Source organism: Gopherus flavomarginatus, chromosome 2, assembly GCF_025201925.1.
Source record: "Gopherus flavomarginatus isolate rGopFla2 chromosome 2, rGopFla2.mat.asm, whole genome shotgun sequence".
NCBI lineage: Eukaryota > Metazoa > Chordata > Testudines > Testudinidae > Gopherus > Gopherus flavomarginatus.
In genome coordinates, this window is record NC_066618.1 from 3739173 (window position 1) to 3754992 (window position 15820).

At 40.5% G+C, this 15820-nt stretch overlaps 1 protein-coding gene across 15 annotated transcripts in view; it reads left to right on the forward strand.

Moving 5' to 3' along the window:
* MAP4 (microtubule associated protein 4) overlaps nt 1–15820 on the forward strand; it is a 276034-nt gene that overhangs the window by 210929 nt on the left and 49285 nt on the right. The window lies entirely within an intron of this gene.

The window sequence follows — 15820 nt, forward strand, 5'->3', positions numbered from 1 at the left end:
ACTTATGATGTTACCAACCTCCTTTAAAAGTGTGCTTTCATCTTATCAATGAATTTTGACGTAATGAAGTGGCCTAGCAAGGGTTCCTCTCCCTGTCTAATAGCTGTTGTTTTTGCACTGTTGTTAAGGCATGAAACTTCCCTGTTTCTCTTTTTGCAGAGTTCCACATTGTCAGCATGAATGATACAGCTGCTAAATTTAATAAACATGGAGCCCAAGTCAGCCTTAACATTCTGGTCAGGTTTTTGAGAGGTTTTGTAATTTTAATGAGTGTTGCATAACCCAGAGTAGTTCTATTTTGGAAGTGGTTGCTCTGCATGAACTTGTGCCCATAGAAGTGTGCTGCATGATGGTACAAAGTGGAGTGAACACGAAAGGCAGTGTCTTTAATAATAAAAAACCTTTATAATCTGCTAGAAACTTTTTTGTTTCCCCTTTGTAAACTGCTACCTTTAAAGGGATAGTTGTAAAGCTAGGAGATTCCTGCAAAAAAAGAAAAGCACTTCCTGACTGTTGCACAGGTAAATTTTACTGAAAACTGCACAATACATCAAAGGATTCCCAACTGCAGTGCGGAATGGCTACATGTAAGTAGATTGATACGCCGCTTGCATTTGCAAGTTAGTACTATATAAGGCCACATAGACGCTTTCTAATTAAGCACAGTTGCTACAATCCTTGACTACACTACGCAACACTTTGTAGATTGACAGTTGCTTTTTAGAGAAGCTGTGAATGATTGAGTTTATTTTGGAGATGTTGGTTGACACATTTTCCACCCCAATTTGAATGCACATTCTGTCAGTTGCAGGATTGATGAGGGCTTGAAGGGATGGCTCTGGCCTCTGGCATGGTTCTTAAGCAAACAATTGTTGACTGCACAACATCTGGGCTGAGTGACAAAATGTTACTTTCAATAAAGCACAGAACACTATGGGGACAAAAAGACAGATTCCTTTGACTGACTCTTGTCCAAATATTTGTGTCTCATTTTCTTTCCATCCCTACACCTTCCAACTAGTAATGGAGCAACCATTTAGTGAATTCTCAAGGACTATGAATATCCTAGCTTAATTCCTAAATGCAAAGAAATGTTTGTGTAAAATCTATTTAGGATGTCTGGTACTTTATCAAGTGAACGGTTTGATCAGTGTGACAGTTTTTATGAGGCTTAAGTAGTGTATGAGGAGTAACCTCGTTTACAGTTAGAGCAGGAGTTAGTGGGAGCCAGGAGAAGACCTGCATTCTATTCCAAACTCTCTCACTGATTTGCTTTGGCCAGGGGCAACTTATTTATCTTCTGTACACCAGTTTACCCCATTTTCTATAGGAATAATACTTAACTGTGTAAAGTGCTTTGAAATCCTTGGATGAAAGATGTTTTGGAATTGCCTAAATATTGCTGTAATATCTATAAATAGAATAGCTTTATAAAACTGGAATTTTTATTTTTAAAAAGTTTATTTTAAGGTGTTTCTAGGGTCTACAGAAATCATGAGTGTGAAACGTAAATGGCTCCATACTTGTCACTGGAACGCAGATTACAGTATCGCTGTGTATTGTGGCTGTGGATTTATAATAGTCCATGAGATCTCTGTTACATATTTACATCTCGTGCTCTTCAAATTTATCTAAATTTGTTCATCCGATACCACATCTGGGTATTTTGGAGAATGTTCTGCTAAAGATTAGCTACTGACATTTGTTTAGCAAAACTAGAGGGCTGCTTGTGAGATCTGTAACTACTGTGTACATGTGCTACAGTACAACAGGAGGGCTCCTCTAAATTTATATGGAGGCATTTTATGTAATGTTAGTGTAGATATACACCAGTGTTTTATATAACGTAGAACATGATTTGATTTCTGCCCCAAAGAGCTTTTATTGCTTCTTGGAAGACATGGCAGTTACAATGCTGTAGATATCTTTATTTGATAGGACTGTTCCCTACATTTTAAATGTGGATTATCTACCCAAAAACCCTGTTAAAATGCTGTTGTGTAGATTGCAAAGTCAAGCATTCAAAAGTGAGAAAATGGCAGATTTGTGACTGCCCATGCAGCTTTCTGCCCTTTGTATAACTGTTTACCATATTGAGCCTTGTCCCTTCTGTTCCCTGTTACAGTCATTCCTAGAAACACACAGGTATTCTGGAAACCTATTTCACATTTTTAACACCACTGGGCAATAAGGATTATAACCAAAATCTGCCTGTTGTAGGGTGACTGCCTCTCTCATGACCTCACAGTGGCTGTGCATGCGGCCATCCCCTCAGTTTCCCTCTTCTAGGGTCCGCATTAACTCCACACAAACTTTCCAAATAAAATAGTCCTTTGCGAGGTTAATTTATTAAGAAGTCCCACAACCATAGTCCAGAATTCCCCAACGTAGTCAAACTGTACATTCAATCTTCAAGTCCCAACAGTCCATCAACACACCATGAACAGTACCGCTCTGACATCTCTCACCATGCTCATGGCTGCAACTTTCTTGCTCAGGGATGTGAAAAAACACCCCCCTGAGCGCTGCAAGATACTGTGCTGTAAAGCGCCAATGTAAACAGTGCCCCAGCTCTGGGAGCCCTGCTCGCAGCGCTGTAAGCTAATCCCCATGAGGAGGTGGAGTATCTGCAGCACTGGCTCTGTGACCACACTCACGCTTCAAAGCGTTGCCACTGCAGCGCCTTGGAGTTTTGAGTGTAGCCAAGCCCTTAGGTATGGCTCCAGCATATCTCACTGCACCTCATCTCTTGGGTACATGTCATGCTTTGCTCCTGCACTTCTAGCTTTTCTGCCATGTTTCCTTCTCAGATATGGTTCCAGCTGGCTCGCTCACTCCATTATTCCTGAGACTTCAGTCCTCTTTGGCCCTCTGTCTTCAGCTCTCCAGCTCGAGAGCCAGCAGGCATCTCCCCTTGCTGCTATCAACCTTCAGCCCTCTCTGGTCTGGGGCAGTTTGTAAATAACACACACCCCCCCCCCCCCCCCCCGATTGCCTTCTGCTGTCACCAACCTGATCTGGCTCTGTTGCTCAACCGGGGAGCTTTCTCCACTCCCTCCTTCAAGGTGATCCTCTCCCTAAAGCTCTCAACCTTGCTATGTTCTTCTGAGATCTTTCCCAACTCTCTAGGTTCTTGACTCTCCCTTGCCTTTGGGCTGTGTCTTACTCATCTGTAACTTGCAGGGTAGCTCTGCCCTTCCCATTACATCAAACTAGGGCGTATCTGAATTGGAACAAGACAGCTGGGCCTGATTTCATTTCAGGTCCCAGCAATCCCATTCCTCTGCCATACTGGTAGGGTCAACATTTATCAGGCAAGTTTTTTATAGCAGCCGTTGTGCTTCATTTTGGCTGGAGTTCTAAGTAGGATTAGATGTGAAAAGTAGTGTAGGAATCTCAGTATTGACATAGACATCCCTACCAATAACAGTGCAGCTGACCTCATGCTGAGGAATGGAGACGGGGTAAATGATACTAGGGTTGAACTATCCCACTCAGACTTCCAAATAGCATTCCCCATGTCCCCCTACCCTCCCACTCAGCTGGTATCTGTGTCAACACTAAAGGCTTCCTGGGAAAAAATCCCTCTCTAACCTATATCTTAAGGAACAGCATACTACGAATAGTCTTGCTTACCTAGCCCTCATGTTTTTGTTTGTATCCACCTGTTGTCTTTTTCACATTCATATTGTGTAAGCCCCTAAGCACAAGAACCATCTTTGTATGTACAGTGCCTGTTATAATGGTCCTTGAACCTTGTCTGTGTCTTCTAGGCACAATATAAATGAGCAGCGTATTGAATACCAGTGTTGGGAGTATTGGCTATTAAAAGGTTCTGAAAATTAGCCTGTTGAACAGGGATTTGAAGGGCCACTTTGAGTGGTGGTCTCCTACTTAGATTCTCTCTGTTTTCAGAAGCTTTTCATCCTACTCTTCTTTGTTTCCCTGTGCTGGCATTCTTCCAGCACCCTTTCCTTTAGCTAACATCAGCCAGCTGTCTCCAGAGTAGTCACCAATACCCATCATTGGCATAATCCTTTTCAGTGTGTAACATAGAGTAGTTCACATTTTTAATCTGACAGCTTTACATCCCTCATATGTAAATAAAATATGTTCAACATCCAAAAGAGCCATCTCTAATTAATGACAACGTTTTCTTCTGTTCTACCACCACAATGATGCCCTTTCTCTGAATGTTGTCTTTTCCTGGCTGTTCTGAATTATAGTGGTGTCATTCGTTCTTTTAATCTCTTAGCATTTCCATTATAACCCTCCTCATTCACACAGTTTCAATGGTTTATAATTCTGCTCTGACTTAGTCTCAGCTATAACTGGGTATGTAGATAGTTACACATGGCTGCCTAATGGAAATTATTGCCAAATCATGACCTCAGGCACACAATTCTGTGCACAAATGCCTTTTAATCAAATGTTTGGTTTTATTAGTACAGTACAGACACGTTTATGCACGGCTGTTGGAAGTCAAGACGTCACGACCGCGTGTTAACGGACTGTGGGTTAAGAGGGACAGGCTGAAAAAAAGTGTCTGATACACTTAGAAAAAAATGCCATTATTTTTCTCTTTCTGGTTCGCATTTTTTTTCTTTCTTATGAAGTCTTATCAAGTAGCAGTCTTGCAAATAAAGCTGTTTCATCACAATTGTAAAGTTGTTCTTCGTGGTAGTCTTCATTTTGTAAAATAGATTTTAACTCGGCGGGAAACGCACTCGCGGCCAATTCATCGGCTAATCTGCTTTCTCCAGAAATTGATACCTGCGCTATGCCATGATGCTTTTTAAAATGACTTGTAAACCCCTTGCTGGTTTGGAATGATTCATCCCCCGTTAAATTTCCAAATTTTGTCGCTTGGGCTTGAAGAATAGGCCCACTTAGCGGCATTCCTTTCAGCCTTTCCTGAGCAAACCACATGTGCATGGCTTTGTCTATTGTGGGTTTTGCTGAATAGCGCACGTTTTCGCTTAAGCCCCGCGGCAGAATCAATATTTTGTACAAAGCCATTCAATTTAGATTTGTTTTTTAGCCATCCTCGGAGAGTAGATTTGGCAAACCCAATATCTTTTGAAACTTTGGTCTGAGTTTCTCTGCTATTTACTCAATCTATTGCAGCTTGCTTTTCTTCTATAGTGTAGGAACGCTAACGCTTGCCCTCTGCCATTATATTAGGCCTACGGTTAAAATTTTCTAATGTAGTATATACATTACTATAAAACTATTATATATTATATATCTCTCTAGTGTGACAATGACTAAGCGTGCATGATACGTCTTTACCAATATCGGTAAAGAGTACAACACGTTTCCGCTCCGCCCTTCCTGTCAATTTCTACATCAGTGAGTTAGTGAGCAAATCTGTAGTGCTACATAGCAAGTTCCTGTACTGTTAACTTGTTAACGAGTCTCGTGTGTTAAATAGGTAGCACTGGGAGGCATGGTGCTACCATGCTTTAAGCAGATTTGTGCGTAAACGGGTCTATACTGTAACACAATAACTGCCATACTGTATCAGACTAATGTTCCATTCGGATCAGTATCTGGTCTCAAAGTTGGCAAAATTAGATGGTTGAGGAAGACATTAGAGGCCTTGTAATGGACAGTTATTTTCTTCATAATCTTAAGCAGTTAGTGATTAGTTATTATCCTGAGGCATAACGGGTTATATTCCTTATGATTTTTTTATCCTATATAGTAGAATTGCAGATAATCTTGTTCATATGAATGTATATAATTGTCACAGGGTCTGCTCACCACTAGTGTGCCTCCTCCTGGTTGCTGATTCCAGGTCTGACGCCACCTTTCCACATCTTGCCACACCCACTGCCTTCTCTTCCTGGCTCTCAGCGAGGCAAGGTGCTCTCTATTCATGGCTTCTCCCTCTGGCCAAGTCAAAGTCTCTTCTTACAAACGGGCTGAGGCAGTCTTCTCATTCACTGCCCAGCCTGTGTTACTTCCCCAGTGGCTGGTGGGGGAACCTGGGCCCGCCACAGGTTCCAGCTCAGGGACCCTCTAATTAGCAGCCAAGGTCTGTTTCATTCTAGACTTCATTCTTGCTGCCTTTTCCCTGAGCCTTTCCTAACTTTCTGGCTCCCCCTCTTCTCTGGGTTTGCTCACTGCTAAATTCCATCTTCCCAGGGAGTAACTGTAGGGTACTTCCCTGCAGCCCCCTCCTTGAGTCAACTTCCTGTCTTTATAAATGCAGTCCAGCTCAGCTCATTCCTTCTCAACTCCCTCATTACTCAGTCAGGGGATTACTTAAGCCTCCTGATTCCCCTCAGCTATGGCATGTCTGGTTAATTGCCCCCCTTAGCCTACATGAACCCTTTCAAGGCAAATATGGAGTCAACACCTCCATCACAATAATCCTTTGTTAAATACAACTAAACTTTGTGTCACTGTATTGTGGCAATGAGTTCCATGGGGTAATTATTGCATTATATGAGGGGAAAAATGACACTTAGATATAGAAAAAATAGCAATTAACCAAAGTTGTTTAGTTTGAATATAGAAAGAATCTGACAGCTGTCTTCCCACAATACAGAATGTATTTAACAGACATACAGAGAGCCTTTGTCCTCTTCTTCCTTTCCTATATCTGTGATTGTTTGAAGAAGGGAACTAAAATATTATTGGTAGTGATTGTTAGTTTTTTAATTTTAATTTAAAAAAATGAAACAAGTTTGGTTTCAAAAGATTTTTTGCTGATCCATATCTCCAAAAATAGTGGTATGTTTGTAGGCCGTTAGATCATGGTGTAACCAAAACTCTTCAGATACGTAATTACTTTACCCTTTTCCTTCTTTGCTTGCAAACTAGATATAGCCAATACATACTTTTAATTTTACTATATAGGGAAAGAGGAGGCTCAAAGAAGTTGTATCCAGATCTGTTTCCCATGATAACAACTTCTGTAAAACTATCTGGGTTCCCTCTGTGTACACCTTATACCCATGATGGTTCTTTCCATAGCTGACACGTTGTAGTCACAAACATCCATTTGAGTTTAGACAAAAGTTGTGGGGTCCCGAGGCATTAACCTTACAGCTTCAGGATTAGTTCTCTCTCCCATTCATCTCCATGATATCTGTAAAGATTCATGTTTTAGTTAGAACTGGGAATAATACAAATGTAGAATTCTTCAAAAGACCACTTTTGGATTAAACATAAGGAAATTTGGTTTTTAACATTATCCTTGTTACTAATTACACCTTCGATAATGAGAACTGAATTTAAAATGTCATTTATTTCTTGTTGTGTATGCTGCTTGTTTACTACTTGTACTACATTCAGCCTAGACAATGAAAAGAGGATGGTTAGTTTCCATTCAGTTTCACTGTGAAGTTCTCATCACTAGCCCAGGGCTGCAGTGTTTGAGTTACATACAGAAATATTTTTTAAAAGCTGTTTTGTATTGGAAATTAAAAATACAAAATGAAACATTTCTGCTCTTCGGATTTCTACTTTTTTTTCTTTTCTTTTTACAAAATCTAAATAGTCTGATTTTTACCTGAAGTGTCCCATCCGTGGATAGGTAGTATTGTTAGCATACAAACTACTGAAGGCTCCCGTGTATCCTTGAAGAATAAGGCTTTAGTTTAAAGTGAAACTGATCAGGAGACTGAAAGTTCATGTTCATTGCTTCTTTAGCTTGACCGACTGTAAAGTGTGGGAAGTGATGAGGCGTGTGAGTTCAGTGTACAGTCTCAGCTTCAGGCCTCATGTGTCAAAGCTTTAATAGGTTTGTTTTATTTGCAGTGAATGTTTGGCTCATCAGCAGGAAGTGTGTCATCTGTGTCAATCTACACTCAAGTGAATATCCAAATTATATTTTTATGATCTTGGCTTTTAATGCCAAAGTATATCCTCAACCAATCTGATCAATGAGATTATTGACTGTTATGGTAGTGACACTTAAATAGAGATATAACATCTCTCTGAGAAGCTGGCAAGGAGTAGTTCATCGTCCTGGAAAGTGGCGTTGCCTTGGAAACTAGTGCAAAGGACTGCACAGAAACAATTGCGTTAGATAAAAAAGAGGCATTAAATGGGATAAGTAATAGCTTCAGGATTGAAGCAGAAATAGAAACACTAGGCTTATTCATCTACTGAGGATGGAAGCTTGCAGATTGGGTTTTAAGTCATGACATGTTGATATAGCTATCTGGTCTGCTTTGGTATTGGCACTGTAAGAGCCTACATAGTCATGTGTTGTACATGTATCTGTGAAACCTACTACAATGGGCAGCACTTCCTTGCAACCTCTTGAATTGAAAGGTGTGTATTCCCATAGAAAGTGGTGTTTAAATTCAGTGAGACAACATAAGCATCAAAATATTTTAAGCAGTTAGAGATACTGATGGCTATAGGTCTGTTCGGTGGGTTTTTAATATTGTACTTAAATATATTTTACTGTGTAAGGGGCTTTTTAGCTTTATTGGCTAGGTCATTTTAGTCTTTTGTGTGCAATCTTTAAGATGATTCAGGATTTAATCATAGCAGGAGGAAAAGTATAGACTGAATACAAGCAGGTCCCAAACTTCCCCCTGAATAATTATACTGCAGTCAGTGGCAGGACTTCCCACTGCCCCTTGAGCTAGACAAAGATGTGCACTCCGGGACCTACTTTTGTACAGTTAGAGGACAGATTACTCATCCCTACTGACGTATTGAGGTACAGCCCCTTGGCTTATTAGGGTGCTGTCTCCCCCTTTGATCATATTGTTGCAAACAGATCTATCCATCATGCTGTCCTTTTGACCCTGTCTTTAAGATGCACCTGCCTGTCCCTCATTATCTCTGTGGAGTGTCTTGATGTCATCTTGGCATAAGTTCCTCTTGTTAGCACTTATGTGTGGAAGCACCTGCTTCTAGCAACCCTATTCTCTCCAACTTCTGTGAGTGGGGCCTGCCTCTGGCTCACAGCCCAGCTGTTGCTTAGCAATGCCTGGAAGTACTTTGGTTCAGGCTTCAGGCCTCAGATTGGATCTTTGAAACAAGAGTTTGTTTCAGGGCCTCATCTTACTACAGGGAGTGATAAGGATTGTGAAACCCAGAATTCTGACGTCCAAGAAATCTGTCTTCCTCAAGACAACTGAAGAATCAGTAGAGGGGCATAGAGACTTGAATTTTTACCATCTGAAGAAGCAGACTTTTGCCGTCCCTAACCATCATCTTGCTCTTTAGGATGCAACTTTCCTTTTTTTTGCACAGAATCACTGTCACGAATAGTTCTCTGGAGAGCTTCCCATCCTTTCCTGCTTGTTCTTCACTGACTGATATGTCTTTTCCTCCAAGTGCAGCACCTCTCTTTCTTAGTATCTAGGAGGTAAAAGCCACATAAGAAGCCTGTAGCAGAGCTGGGAATAAAACTCATATCTTGGAATTCCCAGTCCTGTGCTTTAACCACTATACTCCTGGTCTAGGTAAGAAATAAGTAGATCCAGAGGTGTATTCTGTGAGGAGACAAGTGTTAAGAAATTTTCATGAACAAACATCTGGAGAAGAATGAGGGTGGTTGGTGTATGGAAATGGGGGGGCTCTTCTAAGCATAGGGGACGGTATTAACAGAAATGTGAAAGGAAGCGTGGGAACAAGAAGGTATGTACGTTGAAACAAGGATAGATGTAGTTATGGTGAAGTTGCTAAGAGACTAAGAGTGACGAGGAGAGTGGGTCAGCTTGACAACGTCCTGGGACAGCTAGCTATAGGCTGACTGCAGTACTAGCTTTTCGTAAGAGCTCCATTGTGTGGCGATGGAGTTGGACTCCTTCCATTTTATTTTTCCTTTCAAAATAATAGCTGTTCTGTATAGTTAGATCCTGATTGAGAGCGAACATATTTTGGCATGCAGGGAAAAAATTAGGATGATAAAAATATAGAAAGTGTTTAGCAAACATTAAACTAAAACTTGAAAGAAAAGATCAAAACAAAAATTTTCATTGGGCTCTTAATTGTGTGTGGTAGTACACTCTGCAACTCAATTTTTCTGTTTAGCTACTTGAATCTAATTTCTCTAGCACCATGAGATATCTTGCATGGCATCCACCTGGCTTGGAAAGGAAAGAAAATATTAATTCTTGAGCAGTCACCTGCCATTCTGTGTGTGCTGCTATACTAGCTTCTGATACCTTAAGTCCAAATAACTCACCCATTGGATTGGACCAATACAACATATTGCAAAACTTGATTCTTGTAAGCATCTCTCTTAGGATGTGGTATATCTTCAGCAGAGTGTGATGTGGATCTTCACAAGATACTGAAGGAGAGGTGGGAGGGGGGAAAATGGCACCACAGAGCTTAACGATTATAGTGTTCCAAGGTCCCAGACTTGTACTAGCTAGTTCAGGACCTGTACCAGAAAAGTAGTGCTAATTGAAGTAGTGACAATTCTCATATCTGTTTCATTGCAGACCACACGGACTGTACAAGCATGCTTCATCCCACTAGAATTCTGAGAATTGGTCTCTGCTTTCCAGTGACATAAAGCATTTCTCTCTTTTTCTGATTGGTTGTGAAATATCAAACCTTAAAATCAAAGCATGGCACTTTGCTTCATTTCTCTTACTTTATTTTCTACATAATTATAGCTGCCACTCTTTCAAGAACCACAAGAACTAGAAAACCAGTGCTTTGAACATTAGAAAACATGGAAAACCTGATTTCACCAGTGTAGAGCATTAATGAAGTAAATGAAGTAAAAATCTTAAGCGAATCCACATGTTCCATAGAATCTCTATGGATAGAAATTTCATGCTCTAATAAAAATATAACATTAGGGATCTATTATTGACCATGTGACCAGGACAGTGATAGTGATGATGAAATGCTAAGGGAAATTAGAGAGGCTATCAAAATTAAGAACCCAATAATAGTGGGGGATTTCAGTTATCCCCATATTGACTGGGAACATTTCACTTCAGGACGAAATGCAGAGGTAAAATTTCTCGATACTTTAAATGACTGCTTCATGGAGCAGCTGGTACGGGAACCCGCAAGGGGAGAAGTATCTCTAGATTTAATCCTGAGTGGAGCGCAGGAGCTGGTCCAAGAGGTAATTATAGCAGGACCGCTTGGAAATAGTGACCATAATACAATAGCATTCAACATCCTGTGGTGGGAAGAACACCTCAACAGCCCAACACTGTGGCATTTAATTTCAAAAGGGGGAACTATGCAAAAATGAGGGGGTTAGTTAAACAAAAGTGAAAAGGTACAGTGACTAAAGTGAAATCCCTGCAAGTTGCATGGGCCCTTTTTAAAGACACCATAATAGAGGCCCAACTTCAATGTATACCCCAAATTAAGAAGCACAGTAAAAGAACTAAAAAAGAGCCACCGTGGCTTAACAACCATGTAAAAGCAGCAGTGAGAGATAAGGACTTCCTTTAAAAAGTGGAGGTCAATCCCTAGTGAGGCAAATAGAAAGGAGCACAAACACTGCCAGCTTAAGTGCAAGAGTGTAATGAGAAAAGCCAAAGAGGAGTATGAAGAACGGCTAGCCAAAAACTCCAAAGGTAATAACAAAATGTTTTTTAAGTACATCAGAAGCAGGAATCCTGCTAAACAACCAGTGAGGCCCCTTGACGATCGAAATACAAAAGGAGCGCTTAAAGACAATAAAGTCATTGCGGAGAAATTATATGGATTCTGTGCTTCAGTATTCACGGCTGAGGATGTTGGAGATTCCCAAACCTGAGCCAGCTTTTGTAGGTGACAAATCTGAGGAACTGTCACAGATTGAAGTGTCACTAGAGGAGGTTTTGGAATTAATTGATAAACTCAACATTAACAAGTCATCGGGACCAGATGGCATTCACCCAATAGTTCTGAAAGAACTCAAATGTGAAGTTGTAGAACTATTAACGAAGGTTTGTAACCTGTCCTTTAAATCGGCTTTGGTACCCAATGACTGGAAGTTAGCTAATTTAACGCTAATATTTAAAAAGGGCTCTAGAGGTAATCCCGGCAATTACAGACCGGTAAGTCTAACATCGGTACTGGGCAAATTAGTCAAAACAATAGTTAAAAATAAAATTGTCAGACACATAGAAAAACACAAATTGTTGAGCAATAGTCAACATGGTTTCTGTAAAGGGAAATTGTGTCTTAATAATCTATTAGAGTTATTTCAAGGGGTCAACAAACATGTGGACGAGGGGGATCCAGTGGACATAGTGTACTTAGATTTCCAGAAAGCCTTTGACAAGGTCCCTCACCAAAGGCTCTTACATAAATTAAGCTGTCATGGGATAAAAGGGAAGGTCCTTTCATGGGTTGAGAACTGGTTAAAAGACAGGGAACAAAGGCTAGGAATTAATGGTAAATTCTCAAAATGGAGAGGGGTAACTAGTGGTGTTCCCCAAGGGTCAGTCCTAGGACCAGTCCTATTCAATTTATTCATAAACAATCTGGAGAAAGGGGTAAACAGTGAGGTGGCAAAGTTTGCAGATGATACTAAATTACTCAAGATAGTTAAGACCAAAACAGATTGTGAAGAACTTCAAAAAGATCTCACAAAATTAAGTGATTGGGCAACAAAATGGCAAATGAAATTTAATGTGTATAAATGTCAGAGGATGGGGATGGATGGCAGGAGAGAGATCACTTGATCATTGCCTGTTAGGTTCACTCCCTCTGGGGCACCTGGCATTGGCCACTGTCGGTAGACAGATACTGGGCTAGATGGACCTTTGGTCTGACCCAATATGACCTTTCTTATGTTATGTTATTAATAGAACTCTAGTAAGTTGAAATCTGTTGCTAAAATCCTGTTTAGAACTGATTGAAGTGATGGGGAAGCAACATAAGGTAACTGAGATGAAATGACTTAAAGGTTTGGGATTTTGTGACCTGTCAAGTATGTTGGTGAGTCCAGTATATGTACTTTTAGGACCAGCAAATGTTTCCAAGTGTTAGCCTTGCACCAATTGGTAGATAGAGGATAAAAATATTGATCTGTAGGTCACATTTCACACAGCAAGATGTCTAAGAATATTTAAATCATTTTAAAAAATGAGGTCTTTTGAGAATAGTGGGGCTGGTGGGTGGAAGTATTTTGGTTAAATGGAGGGGGTATAGACTGTGGGTATAATTTACGGTACATTACTCATTGTTTTTAAATATAGCAACATCTCAAACCCAGAATTCAAAAAGCAGTAGATAAATGTGTGGATCAGAGCGTGTTATCTCTGCAGCAGGTTAAATTCAGGGTGCGTTCTGCAGCTCAAGCTTTTCTACATTGAGTCTTAAATTAATTTGTCAAAATTAAACTAAAACAGGAATCATTGTTACTGTTTGCTCAGACCAAGGGCAAAATTCCTTCTAGGCAGGAGTTTTCCTGGCTATATCTGCAATGATCATTCTTCCTAAAGTTCTGTAATCTTGACTCAAAGAGGAGAGTTTGTCTAATCCAGGATTACTTCACACTGGGCCTCTAAAGAGAAGGGCAGTACCTCTTGGTGTTGATAGGGGAATGCATCTCTCCAAGTGTCAATGGTAAATGGATAGAGGCAATCTTTAGTGCTTTCAGCAAGTTTTCAGATTCTGCTGGGCAAGTCATTACATGTAATTAAATGTAATTGGTTAAACTGGGCCTTCCTTCATAGATGTATTCAAAGTCTTGAGAAGATGTGGTCTGTTTAATTTACCTGCCTTTAAAAGCCATTTATTCCAAAATTAACAAAAAAAGTCTAGATGACTTTGCTTCCCAAAGTAGCACATGTTCCTAGGTCTGTTTATCTGCTGTTAGGGCATTCTGGAGTCACTGAAGTCTGAGCCTGTCCCACATCTCCTCACGGGCTGAGCTTGCTTCCTGTCCTGCTTCCCTGTCCCTTTCCTGTTTGAAGGCAGAGCAGAGAGAAATCAAACCTGGCTCTCCCATATGGTTCACTGGGAGAGATTCATTGGATGTAGGCATTTCTAAGGAACAAAACTCTGCAGGATCCCAGGCTAGTAACAGGTCGAATATACTTAGCAGTTACACTTCAAAATTAATCACTTGGAAACACTGTTCCTCACTTACTGGCCTGATCAAATTGGAGTCTGAGAGCCTGTGTTACTTCAAACAAGCGGGTGACCTTAGCAGTACCCTTCTCTGATTTGAGTATCTGTCTGGTCCTACACTGATGTAGAAGGAACTCAGGCCTCCATGGCCGTTAGGTAGAGAAATTTGGGACAGTGTACCAGGCCAACTCCCTTTCTCACCCAGCAGGTAAAATGGCCTTTACATACAGCATCTCAGCCTGCCCTTATATGCAGTCATACACCAAAAAGTGAGGTCATCCTTGTGCTTTATCTCCCACTGCTGGAAATTCCTGTTCCCAGGAGCCTCTTTTCAGTTTGTAGCGAAGAGGATATTTTAACAATTGCAATTCAAGGACTACAGTGGACATTTCCCCATCTCCATCAACCTTTTCCAAAGTGCATGACTTGAGTAATCTTGGTAGTCTGAAGAAGGATGGGGGAAATTATTTTGTCAGAGCTAGATGTTATCTATGCTGAAATTAGAGTTAGAAAAGTCTTCCCACAGATGCTTGAATGAGAAATTTTAATGGGTCACATTATGCACTTATCAGAGGGGTAGCCGTGTTAATCTGGATCTGTAAAAGCAGCAAAGAATCCTGTGGCACTTTATAGACTAACAGACGTTTTGGAGCATGAGCACTTCGACGAAGTGGGTATTCACCCACGAAAGCTCATGCTCCAAAACGTCTGTTAGTCTGTAAGATGCCACAGGATTCCATTATGCACTTATTTCACTTCAGGGCACTTGTCTCAGATCAGCGTAGAGCAATGGAAGAATGTAGTGCAATGAAAGTACTGTATAAGTTGATGATTTTTAAAAAGCCCACATTCCAGGATATAGTATTGAGAATCACAAAACCACTCTGAACCTGTCCCAAATTCTCTCTTAAGGATTGTCCAGGCCTAAGCTCTTGTGATTTGCATTATTTCTAGTTAGATTGAATGAAATCCCCATTTGTGGCAGTGTTTGAGATCTCTGATACAGAAAGAATGTACTAAATATATTGCTCTGGCAGCAAAACTCCTCTGCCTCTGGGAGGCAAATCTCAGTACGGTATTGGTTTTTAGAGGGGAAACCATACTACTGAGTATAATTTTTACCAATTTTTAGGAGTGGTTCTTCTTGGTTCATGATTGACTGTTCATGAACAAGGAATACTTATTTATATAATGTTTGGAACAGAAAAAACTATTGTAAGCTTCCTTATAAATGGATGCAGGGGTAACAAAGCATATGTGTATAATTACCCTCAACACGTTATTCACTGAAGAATCTATTTCACTGGAATTGTTAAAACCACATCAGTATTTACCGAGACTAAAGAATTAAATTTGCAAATTAAATTTCCATTTTGTTTTTAGGAAGGGACAAAACCTGACATTTTTTAGGGTCTAACTAAAGTGCTTTATTTGGACTAGTAACTGATTTCAGTAAATGATTGCTTTTGGTAAGAGGGGGATGGGGAAGAATGAGTTTTGTCATGAATACAGGGGAATGGTATGTCGTCACAGACTCAGGCAGCCTGCAAGCTCGGCTTGCTTGTAGGTGGTATTACAGCTACGAGAGGGAGAGAAGCAGTCAGAGATGTCTCTCTCAAACAAGCAGCCTGCATCTCTCTCAGAATACAGCCAGCTGTGCAAAGCCAAGAACACAGATAGCTTTTCAGAAGCCTACCACTGCATGGAATCCCAGAAAGACTTCGGCAAAACTAAATTTGAATGGCAGAGGACTGAGGGAAAGCTTAATGAAATTGGGCTAAATGTAAACTCAGGGGGACAGATT